Genomic DNA, 18,391 nt, shown 5'->3' on the forward strand with positions numbered 1-18,391 from the left:
ACAGTTCCTCAGGTAGCACGTTTTCCTAATCAAGGCATAATAGAAGAAGGATAGCGGACTGTAGTTAAACCTGGAGGATCAAACATAGGCATTTATCTCTGGCTCCTTAGGAAACCTCTAAAATGATAAAACAATACAAATGTTATAAATGATATAGACAAAAAGAGCAGGAGAAGAGATGACAGAAAACTGTAGGGGTCAACACTATTTGTAAATCAATTAAATGATAGGGCTGGAGTATCACTGCAGGGCCTTTTGATTTTACAGGCTATGAACACTCCATTACATTCGATGTTTTACTGTAAATAACCCTCATGTAAGAGGACTTTTGTTCTCAGTGGTCTGCTTATGCGTAAAAGTCAACACCTACTTGGCATTCTCCCTCTTTATAACTAGAGAATTAGACTAACTAAACAAAGGATTTGCAAATTAGAAGTACATAAATACATTTTATTTTAGTCACACTAACACAAAGCACAAAAACTCATATAGACCCAGACACAAGTTTCACAAAAACAACTCACCCTTACTACATTGATAATAATGTTCTTATTGCCTTGATATTTTCTATATTGTTATTTCCAATTGTGCTCATTTGGTTAAAGGAGTGTAACCAACTAAATGCATTTCATAGCTCACTAACGAGCTTGACATGAAACTTGATGTAGCTGGAATTACAGGTACGCACCACCACGCCAGGCTAATTTTTGTATTTTGAGTAGAGACAGGGTTTTACCATGTTGGACAGGCTGGTCTCAAATTCCTGACCTCGAGTGATCTGTCTGCCTCAGCCTCCCAATGCAAGAAAAATCATTCTACATACGTAGCATTGTATGAGCAACACTCCTATTTCTCTCTCTTCCTTATCTTTTTGAGCCTTTTGTTAATTTCACCTTTCACTTCCATATCTCTCCATTATACATTGGTTAATACTTTTTATTTTTCTGTTGTTAGGTATTCCTTTATTGATTCTCCTGGCCTCCTTCTCTTCTCTACACCTTACCTGTGGCCCACACACCCACATCATCCCAGCACCAGTGTATTATCACTTTGATAATACATATATATGGCTTTTGCCTTCATCTCATGAAGTAAATGCTTTTCAGAGTTGAACCATGTAATAAGTTGTAACTGCTTTTACTTTCTTGCAGATTTTTTACTGTTGATGTTAACTTTCTTTTTAGATCTTTTCAATTTTTAACATTTTAGCTTTTCACCAATTCTCTAAATCCTCTCCAAAAATGACAGAGAAAAGAGTTTGGCCAGCTTTTCTCTTTCGGAAGAAATCTAATTCAGAGCCATTGGACTGCTCCCACCTAGATGGTTTGTCTTTGTCTCTCGGTTTGGCACACAGTTGTCCTCCTGGGATTGACCTTCACCGTCACCTTGTTGAGTTCTGATGCCTTTCTTCTGCCACAGACCTCCCATCCCCATACCTGACACCATCCTCTTTCTCAGAATTTGCCCTTGTTTGGTGGAGTACACCGTCCAGTAGGTCCCCTTATGAGTGTGCTAAGGGAAGTAAAAATCTTCATTAACAATATTTTATTAGTGATTTTTATCCCAACTTTCTTGGTTCCTCTTTTCTAGAATTCCTTTAATTTGTGTTTTTAACCTCTTGAACTTTTCAAAAAAAAAAAAGTCTTCGGCCCACTTTTATGTGTCTGTTCACATTTTTCTCTACTCTCAGAGAAAATAATTCCCCTTTTCTCTTCAAAGGCAATTCCTGAATATTATATTGAGATATGCCTTTCTGATATACATATATATATATACATATGAACACATATATGTTCAAGAGCTCTTTGTTTCCTCTGATAGTCCCCAATTTTACTGTACTGTGTTCTTGATTGATGGTTGCAATATGTTCACCAATTTTTCCGAGGATTCTAATTATAGTTTTTGAATTACTTTTAAAATCTGCACAAACTTTGTTTCCTCCATGTTACTTTCTTCTGTTTATCTACTTTCTATGTTTTATTTCAGATGCTTCCTCATATTTCAGATAACTCTTTCTTTTAACTCATCTACTGACTAAATATTTTGACTGTATAATGGGGTTTATATATTCTGAGTATTAACCCAGGGGGATCTTATTTGGTAATATGCTTCTTAAGTGAATTTTCAGCCTATCCTCTTTATTTTAACCCTCTCTTTACTTACACATGAAGAAGTAACTGGGTGCCACTTGTTTTGTAGTCTTCTGGGGATAGTGCATTGTTATTATGGTTTAATTTGCTTTCCTGTTTACCTTCTAAGGACTCTGTGTTTTGAGGTCACTTATTATTTTCTCTCAACATCTAATGTTCATCATCAGCATTTTGTAGCTGATGTAACCTGCTCTGTTCTTCCCTTGTTCATTTATGCACCTTTAAAAATCTCTTTACCTTCATTTTAGTGTGGCTTTAAGAGAGGGTGAAAGTTAATAAATGTATTCTATTTTTCATATTTCCTGAAGTCTTCTTTCAATATGAAATCATTTTTAATAAAATAAAATATTTGGGGAGTTTCAATTGAATCATGTCCCTATTTTTAGATTAGTTCCAACCTATTCATTAGTTTATGAGGAGAGAATGATTCATAATTCTCCAGAAATTATTACAAAACTATTGATGTTTCAAGATGGAAACACTGAAGATGAGATTTCAGTTTAGTTTTACAAATTAAAAAACTCACATAAACCACATAGAAGGTCAGTGTTGTCCATCAGAGCGATGTGAGTATTATGAGCCCCGAGTTAAGCTTATTACCTTTCTCACCTTAAAATAATATTAAATATTTCAGTGGTAAAATGAGCCTTCCTGAAACATTCAATAGAACGTCCTTTGCCATTGGGACAATCTTCCCCTTTTGAAATCCATTGTAAAATGCCTCTTATCTTACTATAGGGAAAAGGAAATCACATTGAGAATTTGAATATTAATAATCAATTAAAATGACATTGCAATACTACTGTAAGTTTAGAAAATAGATAGGTTCTACTGTGTGAGTTCTTCAGGCAGATATTATTCACTGCCACTGATGTCTGGTAAGCTTTGCAATATTTTTATCAGCCTCACAAATAACTCTCTGCTCTGTCATACTGGCCTCATCAAACTTCTTTTACATATTGACTTAGATGACAATCAACTCAAAGTAGTCCTTTGAGTTCACATATTTTGATCAACAGATAATTGTCCATTAAATTAAAACAAAACAGAAGAAAACCATATTTGCTTCAAGGGATAAAAGAAATAGAAGAACAATGAGTAGGGAATATAGAAGCTACGTATGAAGGATTATTTCCAAAGACAAAGTGATACATATCTACTACATAAAAATTCATAATATGTCAATACAATGCAGAACATTTCACACTCTCAAATGTTGTAGGTGAGTATAAATGAATCCACTGGTAAATTCAGACTGGAAATGTTCAAGTATAATAGGAGTTTGGGGGTTCGTGCTTCTGAAGAGAGAAAATGGGTCTTTCATAGGCATGGTATTACTGATCACAGTTATGCTAAGTATATTAATTTAATCTCAAGACTTATGAATGGGAGAAGCTTTTGAACACACTTAATGTTGCTTCAAATATTTAATAATAATTATATTTCAGAATGGTGGTTTTTAAAATATATGTCTGCCCCTAAAATTTTCGGGGTCTGGGGCCAGAGTACATAGAAATAGAGGTCTACATATCATATGTCTAAACATTTTGAAATTATTAATTAAGTTATCCTAAGCTGTATCTACATTGTTATTCACAATCTGCTTCCTGCGGATTTTCCTGATGATGTCAAGACTAAAAGAGACATACTCAACTCTGGGTCCACCAGCCGCCATCCACTGAACTCTCTTGTTGCAAATTGAAAGTTTACCTATATTACTCAATATTAAAATAGTAAAAACTAAAGGAACTAAAGAAACCATTCTTTTCAAATTACGAAAATCATGAACAAAGATTCCATAATTAAAAAGAGAAACTAAATGAAGAAGCAAGGAAGTTTTGAAAATAAAACAATATATAATACTAAAATTAGAACACAGGCTTAAGGCCAACTAAATTGATTATGAAATACATGTAAAATGCGATTAATTCACTTTGTAAGAAAAGATTATCAGATTTGATCAATAAGATTCAAATTGACTATATCAATAAATTGTCAAAAAGAAAGAGCGATTCAAAAGGTTGAAATGAAAATGTGAATAAAATCAGGTATATACAAGGAAAAGAAAGCATGGGTTGATATATTAATATCACATAAGATCAAATTCAATAGAGAATTATTTTTTTAAAGTTATATAACCTGACAAGGCTGTATAGCTATGTATAGCTTGATGGGAATATTTAATGTTAATGAAGTCACTGTTAGAAATATGCAAAGAATTACAACAAATCATATTAAATATGTAAACTAAAGAGTAAAGGCAGTTATGTAGGAAATTAGTAGAACTTTAATAATACTAAAATATTAGTTCATATTTCTTAGCCCATGGCCAATCAGGAAGGAAAAAGATAAGGATATGAAAGAGATGAATAATAAAATTTTTAACAGCTGACAAAACATATATCAACTAGGATGAAGCTTGACCAAATATATTATAGAAACCCAAATTAACAGTGTCCTTATCTAGCTAGTATAATAGCACATAATAGAATCCTATACATTAGCATGTCTCTTAAGGTAGTGTCACATTAATTGGAAACTGGAAATTCTTCCAGTTCTCTGAACCATCCCAAGGTAGTGGCCTTCATGTTATCCAAGTTGACTGTTGGACATGCAGACATCATATTCAAACAACAGAATTGAAGAGGGAGCAAAGAAAGGTATAATAAGGGTATATTTTTCAATATACATTGAATATGTATGGTCATTGGTCATTGGTCAAAACTTAAGCATTGGTCCACACCCAACTGCAAGCAAAGCTGAGGAATGTAGTCTTTTAGCTTTAGCAATGTGCTCAGCAAAACCCAAGATGGTTTTTATTAAGACAGGGAGAATAGATATTGGGTTGTATCTATCTACCTATGATCAACTATCCTTTGGTTATCTATATGTCCATGTGTTCTTCCATGCTTGCAAATACTCAGTCCTTCATAAATGAGCCAAATTTTTGTTCGATCAGCTTAAATTTGGGTTTTCTGAGCAGTGGGCCATCCTCTCCATCAATCTAAGATATAGCTACTGATATCCTAGCAATCAAATAATGGATATGATATCTTCCCTCTGTACATCCAATGTACAATGATGGATGAGTAACAGAATAACCAAATAAAAATTCCCAGTCGTAAAAGGAAAGCACAGAACTTATTGGTCAATTGCTGCCAGCACTAGAGCTTTTTCCTAAAGGATTAACTGATTTGATTATTCAATATGTCTATTTCTATCTCCTCTCTGGGAGAAAATACCTTGTTATCTTGCAAGGTTCTTTCCTTTGACAGAATTTTTATTGTCATTTATCTTCCCTAGCCAACTTTAGGGCAGATATTGGTACTGGAAAAGGCCAGGGGATCAGAGAAATGATTTAGGGGCTGGCCACCACAGGCTGCTTGTTGCTACCCAGACGAGGAGTACTTAAGTCTTTAATTAATTTTGAGTTGATTTTTGTTTATGATATAAGGTAGGCTCTCAATTTCATTTTTGTATATGTGGATATGTTGTTTTTCCAATATCATTTGTTGAACAGATTATTCTTTTGCCATTGTGCATTCTTGGACCTCTTTTCAAGGATCTGTTGACTATATATATGTGGGTTTATTTCTGGGCTCTCTATTCTGTTCTGTTGGTCAAAATTTTGCACCACAAAGGAAACAATCAGCAAAATGAAAAGGCAACCTACAATATTCACAAACTGTATATATAATAAGGAGTTGAATTCTAAAATGTTTAAAGAATTTCTACAAGTCAATAGCAAAAACTCCAAAAAAAAAAAAAAAAAAGAATGGCCAACGGACTTCAGCAGACATTTATTCAAAGAAGACATCAAATAGCCAACATGTATATGAAAAAGTGCTCAACATCATTAATTTTCAGAGAAATGCAAATCAAAACTACAATCAGATGTCACATCATACCTGTTAGGATGTCCGTCGTAAAAGAACGAAGATAAGTTTGTGGGAGTTTGTGGAAAATTGAAACTCAAGTTTATGCACTGTTGATGGGAACATAAAATGGTGTATCATCTGCAAAAAAAATTAATAGTATGTACTTTCCTCAAAAACAATCTCACATAATTCAGCCACATAATTCAGCAATCTCACTTCTGGGTATACAGCCAGAAGAATTGACATCAGGATTTTAAGGCGATATCTGCACTCTCATGTTCATAGCAGCATTATTCACAATAGTCAAGACATGGAAACAGTACCAATCTATTAATAGATAAATAAAGAAAATGTGGTATATACATATAATGGAAAAACATTCAGTATCAAAAAAAGAAGGAAATCTTGTCATTTGTTACAATGTGGATAAGCCTAGAGGACAGTATGGAATGAGAAACAAACCAGGCACAGAAAGAAAAATAGATAGCTTGATTCCACTTACATGAGGTATCTATAATGCTCAAACTAGTAGAAGCAGAAAATACAATTGTGGTTTACAAGGACTGTGAGAGGGGAGAATGGGGAGTTCTTCCATGGGTATAAATAAAAGAGAAAGAGAGAGACAAAGATATGATTAACCTTAAATATATAACTTTGAAAAGTACACATTTTTATAATGAATGAATGAAGCGATTATCTCATAAAAACTTATAAAGAACCACAAAAGAACAAAAGAAACCCAGGAAAGCCTGTTGAAACTATAAAGCAAATACAAAAATATTAATTTAAAAAAATGGAATTGATAAATAACTTTAGAAATGTTTGGGTAAACATGGAAAATATCTAGGTAACCTAATCTAGGAAAACAAACAAGACTAATGCTCCATATTGGCCTCTGACTATATAAATAATCGCATATTCTGAAGAAAACATGTTAGTAATACAAATATCTTTAGCCCCTTTGTAGGCAAATAAATTTAAAGAATTTAGAAGAAACTAATGATTTTCCATAAAAATATAAATCACCATTACCGACCACAAAAAGATAAAAAAAATTATAATCTATACTAAAAGTGCTAACTGGCACAAATGAAATTGAAAAAAATGGCCTGGTAGGGGTTGTTACATAGATTAATTCTCCTCAAATCTTCTAGAAGCAGATAATTATAAAGTTAAGTAAGTATTAGAAAGTTAAAGAATGGAATCTTGTGGGGCCCAGCATAACACTGACTTAAAAATCTAATACCTCACTCATCATATCAGAATACATCTTGGGTATATCAAACATTTAAATTATAGAAACAGAATCTTTAAAAAATGTTTATTGACTTTGTAACCTTAGAATGGGGAACACATTGTTTAGCATAACCAAAGTCCAGAAAGCAAAAACATCAAAATAGTTAAATCTGATAACATTAAAAGAAAATAATTTTTAGGCAAAACAAATTAAGCATCCAAAACAAAAGCAAAACAATAGCAAAAACTGAGAGAAAATATATTTGATACACACAACATAGGATCAATTCATTTATTATGCAAAAAAATAAGAAAATGTTTTACAATTCAATGGAAAAAAGATTAAATTGATAGGTACAGAATAGAAAACATCTAATTTAAGTGAGTTTAAAAAATTTACTTAGTGCATATGTTAAACAGAAAATAAATATTATCACGCTTTAAGCGTTCAATGGATGTTAGCAAAATCTATGGACAAAAGATGGGGGTATTTTTTAAAGAGTTCCTCTAACATTTATAAGACATAATATAAACTGCTCAGTAACTCAAGAAAGAGGAGGAAATTAGTTTATCTACATACCTATTGAAGACATTAGTGTGTCTCTCAACTAACAAGTCTTCTTTACCAAGTTTCTGTACCATTTTAGAATTTTCTTCTTATAAACATTTACTTTTTTCTTATATTTTGGAAATGTATGGTATTGCTGTTCAGGGTAATGCTACTGTTGTTGTTAATCCTGTTTCAAATATTGTTTCTAATTGATTGTTGATGGCTGTAGTAAATCAAATAAGTTAATTGTAAATAATGGCAGTTATTTCTTCGTCATTTGATGAAGTTATGTCCTTGTAGTTTACATGACTTTTTCATAATTTTTATGTATTTAAATTGGGTAGGATCTCTAATAAAATACTAAGTAATACTGGTGAAAGGAGATTTTGGTGTTTTTTCCTCTATTATGTAATGATAATTTATCTGTTTTCTTATTAGATTTTTGCTGTTATAACAGAATACCTGAGACTGGTAGTTTAAGAATGGCAGAAAATTTGTTTCTCAGATTTCTTGAGACTGGGATGTCCAAGATTAAGGTGCTGGCAGGTTTGCTTGTCTGGTGAGGGTTGCATCCTCCAGAGGGAAGAAACACTGTTCCTCATGGAGAAAGCTAGAAGGGCAAAAAACAAGCTAGGAGAATACTGCCTGAAGCCTCGTTTATAGAGTATTAATCCCATTCATGAGGGATAAACCCCTCAGGGTCTATTCACTTCTAAAAACATTATGACATTAGCAACACCTAAATTTTGGAGAGGACATATTCATATGTCAGTGAGGACATATAGTATTCACTATTTCTTCGTTAAATATAATGATTGTTATAGATAACTGATTTTTATGTTGACATGGTTTTCCATCTAAATGCAATTTTCACATACTTTTATCAAAAGCTTTTTAACGTCACATGATTCTCCCTCTTCTCCCCCAAGTTTTCATATGGCAAATTAAATGAACAGACTTCTTATCACATAGGGATAAATCACGATCAGTTATGACTTATTAATATATTATTTAATTTTATTTTCTAATATTTTAGGTTTAGATTTTGTTTTCACAAGGGAGATTTCTCGCCAGGATTTTCATGTTTAGAATTCAAGTCAGAATCCTCCTTCATGTGTATCAAACAAATCCACAAGAAAAAAACAAATAATCCCATAAAAAAGTGGGCAAATTCCATGAACAGGCATTTCTCAAAAGAAGATATACAAATAGACAACAAATGTATGAAAAAAATGTTCAGTATCACTAATCATCAGGGAGATGCAAATTAAAACCACAATGAGATACTACCTTACTCCTCCAAGAATGACCATTATTAAAAATAATAAAAAAAAGATATTGGCATGGATGTGGTGAAAAAGGAACCCTTAAACATTGCTGATGGAAATGTAAATTAGTACAACTTCTGTGAAAAACAGTATGGAGATTCCTTAAAGAATTAAAAGTAAATCTACCATTCGATCCAGCAATCACACTACTGGGTATCTATGTAAAGGAAAAAATATCATTATATGAAAAAGATACATGTACATGTATGTTTACTGCAGCCCAATTCACAATTGCAAGATATGGAACCAAATTAGGTGGTCATTGATCAACGAGTGGATAAAGAAAATGTGGTATGCAGCACACCAGCATGGCACATGTATACATATGTAACAAACCTGCACGTTGTGCACATGTACCCTAAAACTTAAAGTATAATAATAATAAAAAGAAAATGTGGTATATATACACCACGGAATACTACTCAGCCATAAGAAGGAATTAAATAATGTTTTTTACAGTAACTTGGATGGAGCTAGAGGCCATTATTCTAACTGAAGTAACTCAGGCATGAAAAACCAAACACGGTATGTTCTCACTTATAAGGGGGAGCTAAGCTATGACTACGCAAAGACGTACAGAATGATGTAGTGAACTCTGAAGACTTAGAAGGGGGAGGTTGGGAGAGCAGCGGGGGACAAAAAGCTACATATTGGTAAAATCTCAGAGCTACCACTATATAATTAATCCATGTAACCTAAAACTACTGGTACCCCAAAAGCTACTGAAATTTAAAAAATATTAAATAAGAATTCTCCTTCACTTGCAGACTGAATATGGAAATATTTTTGTTTTGTACCATGTTCTTATGTAAACTGGTAGAAAACTGGTAGTGCCCCTTGTTGAAGCAGATTAAATAGAAGTAATTCATAATATTATTTTGGCTTGTTTTTATTCAGGTGGTAGATTTCAGAATACCTTTTATGAGTTTTGATCAATTCAAGTTTCTAATGCATGAAATTACATTTCCCAAGAAATTTATGCATTTTTCTAGTCATTTGCATTTATCTAACTCTAGTTGTACAAAATATGCTTCTAGAATGTTTGTATTCTAAATATATATTTTAGTCTTTTTCTGTGTTTCTCATTTTGTTCTTCAGTTCTTTTACATTTGTGATCATATGTTCCAGAGGTTTATTAATCCATTCTTCTTTTTCTTGTATATTTGGTTTTATTTATTTTATTCTTGTGGGTTTTTGGAAATAATTTTGTGTTTTTTAAAGTTATTTTTGTTTTCTAATAAAATTATTCTATATTGTTTTGATTTCTAGTGCATGTTCTTAAAGGCTAAAATTTTCCCTCTATTTACTATTTTGAGCGCATCACACAATTTTTTTATATATAATGATACATTGTCATTTAATCCTCAATAATTTTTAATTTTTATTGTTTAATCTTCAAAGAGTTATCTAGGTGTATGCATTTTTAAACATGCCAGTAGATTATTTACTCGAACATATATATTCTTTAAGTTTTGACTCATATTACATAGATTGTGGCTTGAAAAAACTTACTTCAAATTTTGGATGGGATTTTCTTTGTGGCCTACTACATGATCATATTCTGTGAATGTTCAGTGCTCATTTGAAAATAATAGATTTTTCCTGTTAATTACAGTCATATATGTATATCTCTATAGATACATTATATATGATCATGTTTGAAAATTTTCTTATCCAAAACCTTGCATCCTTACTTGTGTTTTACTAAGCCATCTGTTGTTTTCTGAGAGTTGTGATACTAAGAAATTATGATTTTTGTCAATTTCTTATTAAATTTCTATCAGGTTTATTCCATATGTAAAATCTATGATGACTTTTGCATAATATATATGTTTCAAATTCTGGCCCCAAATGTGCCAGCAACTTTTGAGCTCAAAACTAAGTCAAGAGTTTATTTCCTCAATGTCCCTTAGCAATAAGACAACAGGTGAAACCAGATGACTTCTAAGGGTCCCGCCAAATCTATCATTCTTTGACGTTAATTTATAATGAATTTATTTTAAGGCCCCTTTGAGAACCACTTTTTCACAATAATTTTTTTCTCTATTACCGTAAAAATTAAGGAAATGCACGAAACCTAAGGATCAAAGTATTGTTCCTCACGGTGAGGAAACTTTCCTTTCCCATCTGAACTGAACTTAAATACAAGCACAGAAGGAAAGCTTGTAGAATTGGCATCTTCTCTCTGTGAGACTGGGTTCGGGTCTCCAGAAACTGCATGAGATATATCACTCGTTAATTAGTCTTCCCCAAAAGACACTGGAATTGAATTTTTCACCTTCCCAATACATTATTAATATTTTTCATACCATTACAGTCTTGAACATATAATTTTAAATGATTTCATAGTATTATTTTATATGATTGCACTATCTTGAAATTAACTAATTCCCATTGTTATATCTTTGCATTGTTACAAATATTTTGTACATCAACATAACTAAATTGAACTTTCATGGTGATTTATCCCAGGTAAAACTAAAAAGGTTCTGAAACAATTTTTTACAATTATTAGCAATTAGCCTGTAGCAATCTATTTTTATGCCAGCTGTTGCTCTTAATTTAATTGCATTAACCAGAGAAACCTAATAAGCAGCTCATTGATAGAAATACGATTATCATAGAATGCTTAGCAATTCTTAAAGTTGTCTTGTGGGACCAATTTAATTGCTGCAAGTAGAAAGCTTCAACCATGTCACGACCTTCTCATGTGTGTGTTTGTTGCTAGAAACATGATGAAGTTTAGTAATTTATCTTCAAAAGACATGAAATCAACATAAATAGACTTTTTGGCATACTGTACTGTTTATGTACAGTGACAAAGAGTATGAATATTTCAGAACTTAGATTTATTTTAAAACCTCATACAATATATTTCAAGATTTAAAATGTTTAGCAAAAAAAGTGAAGAAAATACCTACTTAGACTAAAAGAAAGTATTACAGAAAAAACCTAATAGAAGTTGGGAACATAGGCCCAGCCCTATGAATTACGTTTTAACAACCAAAAGCACCTCAGAAAACAAAAAATCATTTAAAATGTTTGTTGTTCTGAGTATTTCTACAACATTATATCTCATTTATTCAGTAAATCACCTTTGTGATTTCATGATTATTCTATTTTGATAAACATTTTTTGAGAGTAATACAAATATACTTGACAAAAGCAAATGTGATTGACTGCCTAAATGCTGAATTATTTTATGGTCAACCTGATTATCTTAGGAAATTAATTATTTACCCATTTCCCATTTTTCCCGAGAATACTCTGTCTCTAATCCTATAGCATATACATTCCTGTTACATTAGGATTAGAGACCAGTTTTGTTTTTAAAGAACTCCAAGAACAGTTTTTATGTCTTATTTTCACATTGAAAATCAGTCACATTTTCTTCAGCCTCAAAGAGCATGTTTATGTAAAATTAAATGAGCGCTGGCAGTGAGTTCCACTTTTTTTTTCTAAACAGAAAATGGGTTCATAAGACAAATACTTTCTTGTAATCAATACATTTAAAAATAAAAGCTATACTTTTCAGTCTGACACCTCACGTTAATTTAATAATAAAATACAAATTAGAGGTAAAGATAAAGTGTGTAAAAATATCTTTAGCTTTCCTGGGGATTCTATTTTAACATCGGAAGCAGAAACATTCACTTGTCTCTTAAAAGCTTCTATCATGGCCGGGCGCGGTGGCTCAAGCTTGTAATCCCAACACTTTGGGAGGGTGAGGTGGGTGGATAACGAGGTCAGGAGTTGAAGACCAGCCTGGCCAACATGGTGAAACCCCATCTCTACTAAAAATACAAAGAAAAAAAAAAATTAGCCAGGCATGGTGGCGGGCACCTGTAATCCCAGCTACTCGGAGGGCTGAGGCAGAGAATTGCTTGAACCCAGGAGGCGGAGGTCACAGTGAGCTGAAATCATGCCACTGCACTCTAGAAGACTGTCTCAAAAAAAAAAAAAAAAAAAAAAAAGCTTCAATCATTTGTTGCTATGTTTATTCTGGAGAAATTTCCTTTACATATTGAATATTCTATGAACTCACCACATTTTGTAGGTATAGTTCAAAATTCTCTAGAATATCACTAACTGGCTATATGCTATGTCAACAATAGCAACAACATCAAAATTTCATCAAAGACCTGAATTTTCCATTTTAAGTCCAGTGAGGTAAATCTGCCTTGAAATTTCAGAAAAAAATCATGACTCAGTGGTGGTTGCCCTTTCTTCTTTCTTTTCATCATACTTTTTCAATTACGATTCTGCTCTTGCAATTGAAATTTTTAAACCCTTTTTTAAAATTCAACTCATTACAGACTGGCTTAAATCCTTACCACTTTACTAAAAATAGTAGCCTAGGTTTCACATTGTTTCCCACTATCTATAAGCTACTTTATCTTTCTGCAGCACTTGACACAACAAAACCTACTCATTCTTGGCTTACATAAAACCAATCCATTCTGTTCCTTCTCAGCTCCTACTGAATCCTTCACTCTCTTTTTCTGGCTTGTCAACTTGTTCTTTTTTTTCTTTTCTTTGAGGCAGAGTCTTCCTCTGCCGCCCAGGCTGGAGTGCAGTGTTGCGATCTTGGCTCACTGCAACCTCTGCCTCCCGGGTTCAAGCGATTCTTGGATTACAGACATGCACCACCATGCTTGGCTAATTTTTGTATTTTTAGTAGGGATGGGGTTTTGCCATGTTGGCCAGGCTGGTCTTGAACTCCTGGCCTTAAGTGATCTGCCTGACTGGGCCTCCCAAAGTGCTAGGAGCACAGGTGTGAGCCACCACGCCCAGCCTTCAACTTAATCTTAAATGCTAATGTTTCTTAGATTTCTAAGGTAGACTATTATTTTTTTTCTCTACATAGATTTACATTCATTTCTTATTGGATCTTAGATATATTCACTGCTTTTATGTTTCTTCACCTGAATAACAAATGTGACCTACATAGCCTATATCAAACTGAAATCGTTGTTTTATTTTGAATCTTTTCTTCAGTATTTTTCCTGAATAAATATCTTTGAAGAGCTTTAAAGTTATAGAAAAACTGAGCAGAAAGTACAGAAAGTTTTCATATATTCCCTCTCCAATACTCACCAATTTCCCCTATTGACATTTTTCATCAGTGTGGTACATTTGTTACAATTGATGGGCTGATATTGATGTATTACTATTAACTAAAGTCCCTAGTTTACATTAGGATTCATTCTTTTGTGTTCTACATTTTGTGGGTTTTGAAAAATGTATAATAACATGTATCTGCCATTACAGTATCATATGAGATAATTTCACACCCTCAAAATGCCCTGAGGTATACCTATTCATCCCTCCTTCCCTCCTCCAAAAACCCTGGCAACCACTGATCTTTTTTACTGTTGTCATAGTTTTGCCTTTTCAGAACATCGCATAAGTGGAATCATATAGTCTGCAGTCTTTTCAGGTTGGCTTCTTTCATAGCAATATGCATTTAAGATTCTTTCAAGTTTTCTGTAGCTTAATAATTCATTTTCCTGTCTTGCAGAATAATATTCAATTGTCTTCATATACCACAATTTATATATCCATTCACCTATTCAAGGACCTCTTGGTTGCTTCCAGGTTTTAGCAATTATGAATAAAGCTGCTATAAATATTTCATTGCAGGCTTTTAATTGGACATTACTTTCCAACTCATTTGGGTAAATATCAGAGTGTGATTGCTTGATCACATAGTAAAAATATGTTTGGCTTTGTAAGGAACTGCCAAACTATCTTCCAAAGTGGCTATACCAGTTTACATTCCCACAAGCCATAAATGAGAGATGCTGTTGCTACACATCCTCACCAGCATTTGCTGTCATCGGTGTTTTATATTTTAGTCATTCTGATAGATGTGTAGTGGTATTCCATTGCTCTTTTAATTTGCAATTCCCTAATGACATATGACATGGACCATCACTTCATATGCTTATATGCAATCTGTATATATTCTTGGTGAGGTGTCTCTTCAGATCTCTTTCGCCCATTTTTTTAGGTTGTTTCTTTTTATTGTTGAATTTTAAGGATTTTGTGTGTATTTTAGATAGTTCTCTGTTATCAGATATGTGTTTGGTCAATATTTTCTTCCAGTCTCTGGCTTATCTTTTCATTCTTTTAACAGTGTTTTGGCAGGGCAGAAGTTTTAAAATTTCAATGAAATTCAACTTATCAATTTTTTTTTCATGGACCATGCTTTCGAAGAATTCATTGCCAAACCCAAGATCCTTCTAGGTATTAAATTAAGTTTAGTTGAAAGCTATCTTACATATTTTAAGTGCAGCCTGAAGGTCTCTGTGTACATAGAAAGTTTAACCTAACTGGATGTGTAAACAGACTGTAACTTTCCCTTGTACCAATCACCAAGCTTCAGCCAGTCCGTGGCAGTCAACTGTTCAAACCATGTTAAATAAGGCAAATGCTGTGCTATAACTAATCTGGCTATTGGTGTACCTCACTTCCATTTTCTGTGCCTTCCTTTCCTTTTTCTGTCTGTAAATCTTCTTTGACAACATGGCAGTGCTAGTCTACCTCATCCCATTTTGGTTTGGAGGCTGCCCGATTTTTCAATCATTCTTTGCTCAGTTAAACTCTGTTAACTTTACTTTGTCAAAAATTTCCCTTTAACGTAAGAGTTTATAGTTTTGCATTTTACCTTTAGGTCTACAATTCATTTTCAGTTCTTTTTTTGTGAAAAGTATAAAATCTGTCACTTTTTTACATATGGATGTCCAGTTGTTCCAACATCATTGACTGCAAAGACTGTCTCTTCTGCATTCAATTGCCCTTGCTCCATTGTAAAAGACCAGTTAACTATATTTGTGTGGTCAATTTCTTAGTTATCTATTTGTACCATTGATCTATTTGCCTATTCTTTCACCAGTACCACACTGTAATTATTATTGACGCTTTAGAGTAAGTTTTGAAGTCTGACAATATCAGCCTTCATTATTTTTGGCTATTACTTTGGCTATTCTTGGTCTGTTGCCCTTCAATGTTTTTTTCTAACAATGACATCAAAGTACATCCATTCTTAATTTTCTCCTCTTTGTCTTCACCCACCAACATTGACATCACACTCTTGTGAACCCAATCATCTCTTCTGAAATTGTATAAAATCTGCTCTCTTATGTGTCATCACACTGTCTTCATTCAAACCCGTACCTTTTACCTGTAATAAGTCATCCTTCCTGCTATTCTTGGTATCAGTCTCTTCCCTTTGTAGTTTACCTCTGCTACTTTCAAAGATGTCATATATTTACAAATTGAGGTAATGTTTGCCTCAATTAGCAAAATTAAATAAAATTCAGATAATATGAAATATTTAATGAGTTTTAATAAATACTTACTTAATCTAGTCATGATCCCAGTGAAGATTTAGAAAATGTTAATCTCTCCAGAAAATCCCCCAAAGGGCACTTCTGGTCAATCTTCATCTCTCTTAACAATTCATTGTTATGTTATATATATATATGCACATACATACATATATATGTACACATTATATATATGTTAATAGATTCGTTTGGCTTTTCTTTAACTTCATATAAGTGAATTCACACAGTACATACTCTTTTGTGACTAGCTTTTTTGCTCAGCATAATATTTCTGAAATTTATTCATGTTGTCCCATTTTAAAGTAGGTCACTCATTTTTATTACTAAGTAGTATTCCACTGTATGCATATATCACAATATGCTTGTCTACTCTGCCATTAATGGACATTTGGATTTAATACAATTTTTGGCTATTATAAATAATACTATTGTAAAATTCTTGTGCAATTTAAATATATATTTAAATATATATATTTAAATATATATATAAAATAAGTGTGTGTGTGTATATATATATATATACACACATTTCTCTTGGGTTAATAAGTAGGAATAGAATTCCTGGGTCATAGGGTAAGTTTATTTGTTTAACACTGTGAAAAAAGCTGCTGAACACTTTCCTAATGTGATGTACATTTTACACTCCCACAAATGTTTGAGTGCACCAGTGACTCGCATATTCTTCTCAACTTTTCGTGTCATTAGTCCTTTTAGTTTTTGACATCTGGTGGGTGTTTAATGGTATTTCGTTGTTGCTGTCAGAATGACAATTTAAAAATTAAACGAGTTCATACCGTCTCTTCTTTCAACACCTCTGGTGAGTTGGTAGCTTCCTGCTGCTTTAAAAAAGAAAGTCCCTCTTCTCAACATCACAAAAGGATCTTTCACAGTGCTCCTAGAACATATCGTGTCATGGGATCATACTTCCAGTCCCATCTTCGTCTATTTTCTTACTCTTATTCTTCTGTTCTTAATGCAAGGATTAAGCATTCCTTGAATATTCGGTGCCTTCTCCTATCTCTGTGCTTTTTTGTATGCTGATTCCTCCCTATTGGAGGCCACTTGTTTTCAACTCTCTGGGAAAATAATTTTTATTCGACCAGCTCAGATGCCCCCTTTCTCTGGAAACTTCCTCTATTTCTCTATGCAATGCTAGTAGATACTCCTTCTCCATGTTCCCAGGAAATACTGTATCTTGTTCCCATGTTTCTATTTTAGCCTCTATACTTTATTTTAATTAATTTTTCATGCCAATATCTTCACCGGATGACAGCAATGTCCCTAAAACCAGAGTGTCAGAGGCGTGTGAACCAGAGCAACTCCATCTTGAATAGGGGCTGGGTAAAATGAGGCTGAAACCTACTGGGCAGCATTCCCAGACGATTAGGCATTCTGGGTCACAGGATGACGTAGGAGGTCAGCACAAAATACAGATCAAAAAGAACTTGCTGATAAAATGGGTTGCAGTAAAGAAGCTGCCTAAAACCCACCAAAACCAAGATGGCCATGAAAGTGACCTCTGGTCGTCCTTGTTGCTATATTCCCACTAGGGCCCTGGCAGTTTACAAATGCCATGGCAACGTCAGGAAGTTACCCTATATAGTCTAAAAAGAGGTGGCATGAATAATCCACCCATTGTTTAGCATATCATCAAGAAATAACCATAAATATATGCAACCAGCAGCCTTTGGGGATGCTCTGTCTATGGAGGAGACATTCTTTTATTCCTCTACTTTCTTAATAAACTTACTTTCACTTTACTCTATGGAATCACCCTCAATTCTTGCGTGAGATCCAAGAACCCTTTCTTGGGGTCTGGTTCGGGACCCCTTCCCTGTAACAAGAGTATATGAACAATTTAACATTGTACCCTAAGCTTCAGAATAGTGACTATCAG

The sequence above is a fragment of the Pongo pygmaeus genome, chromosome 3 (assembly GCF_028885625.2).
Source record: "Pongo pygmaeus isolate AG05252 chromosome 3, NHGRI_mPonPyg2-v2.0_pri, whole genome shotgun sequence".
Lineage (NCBI taxonomy): Eukaryota > Metazoa > Chordata > Mammalia > Primates > Hominidae > Pongo > Pongo pygmaeus.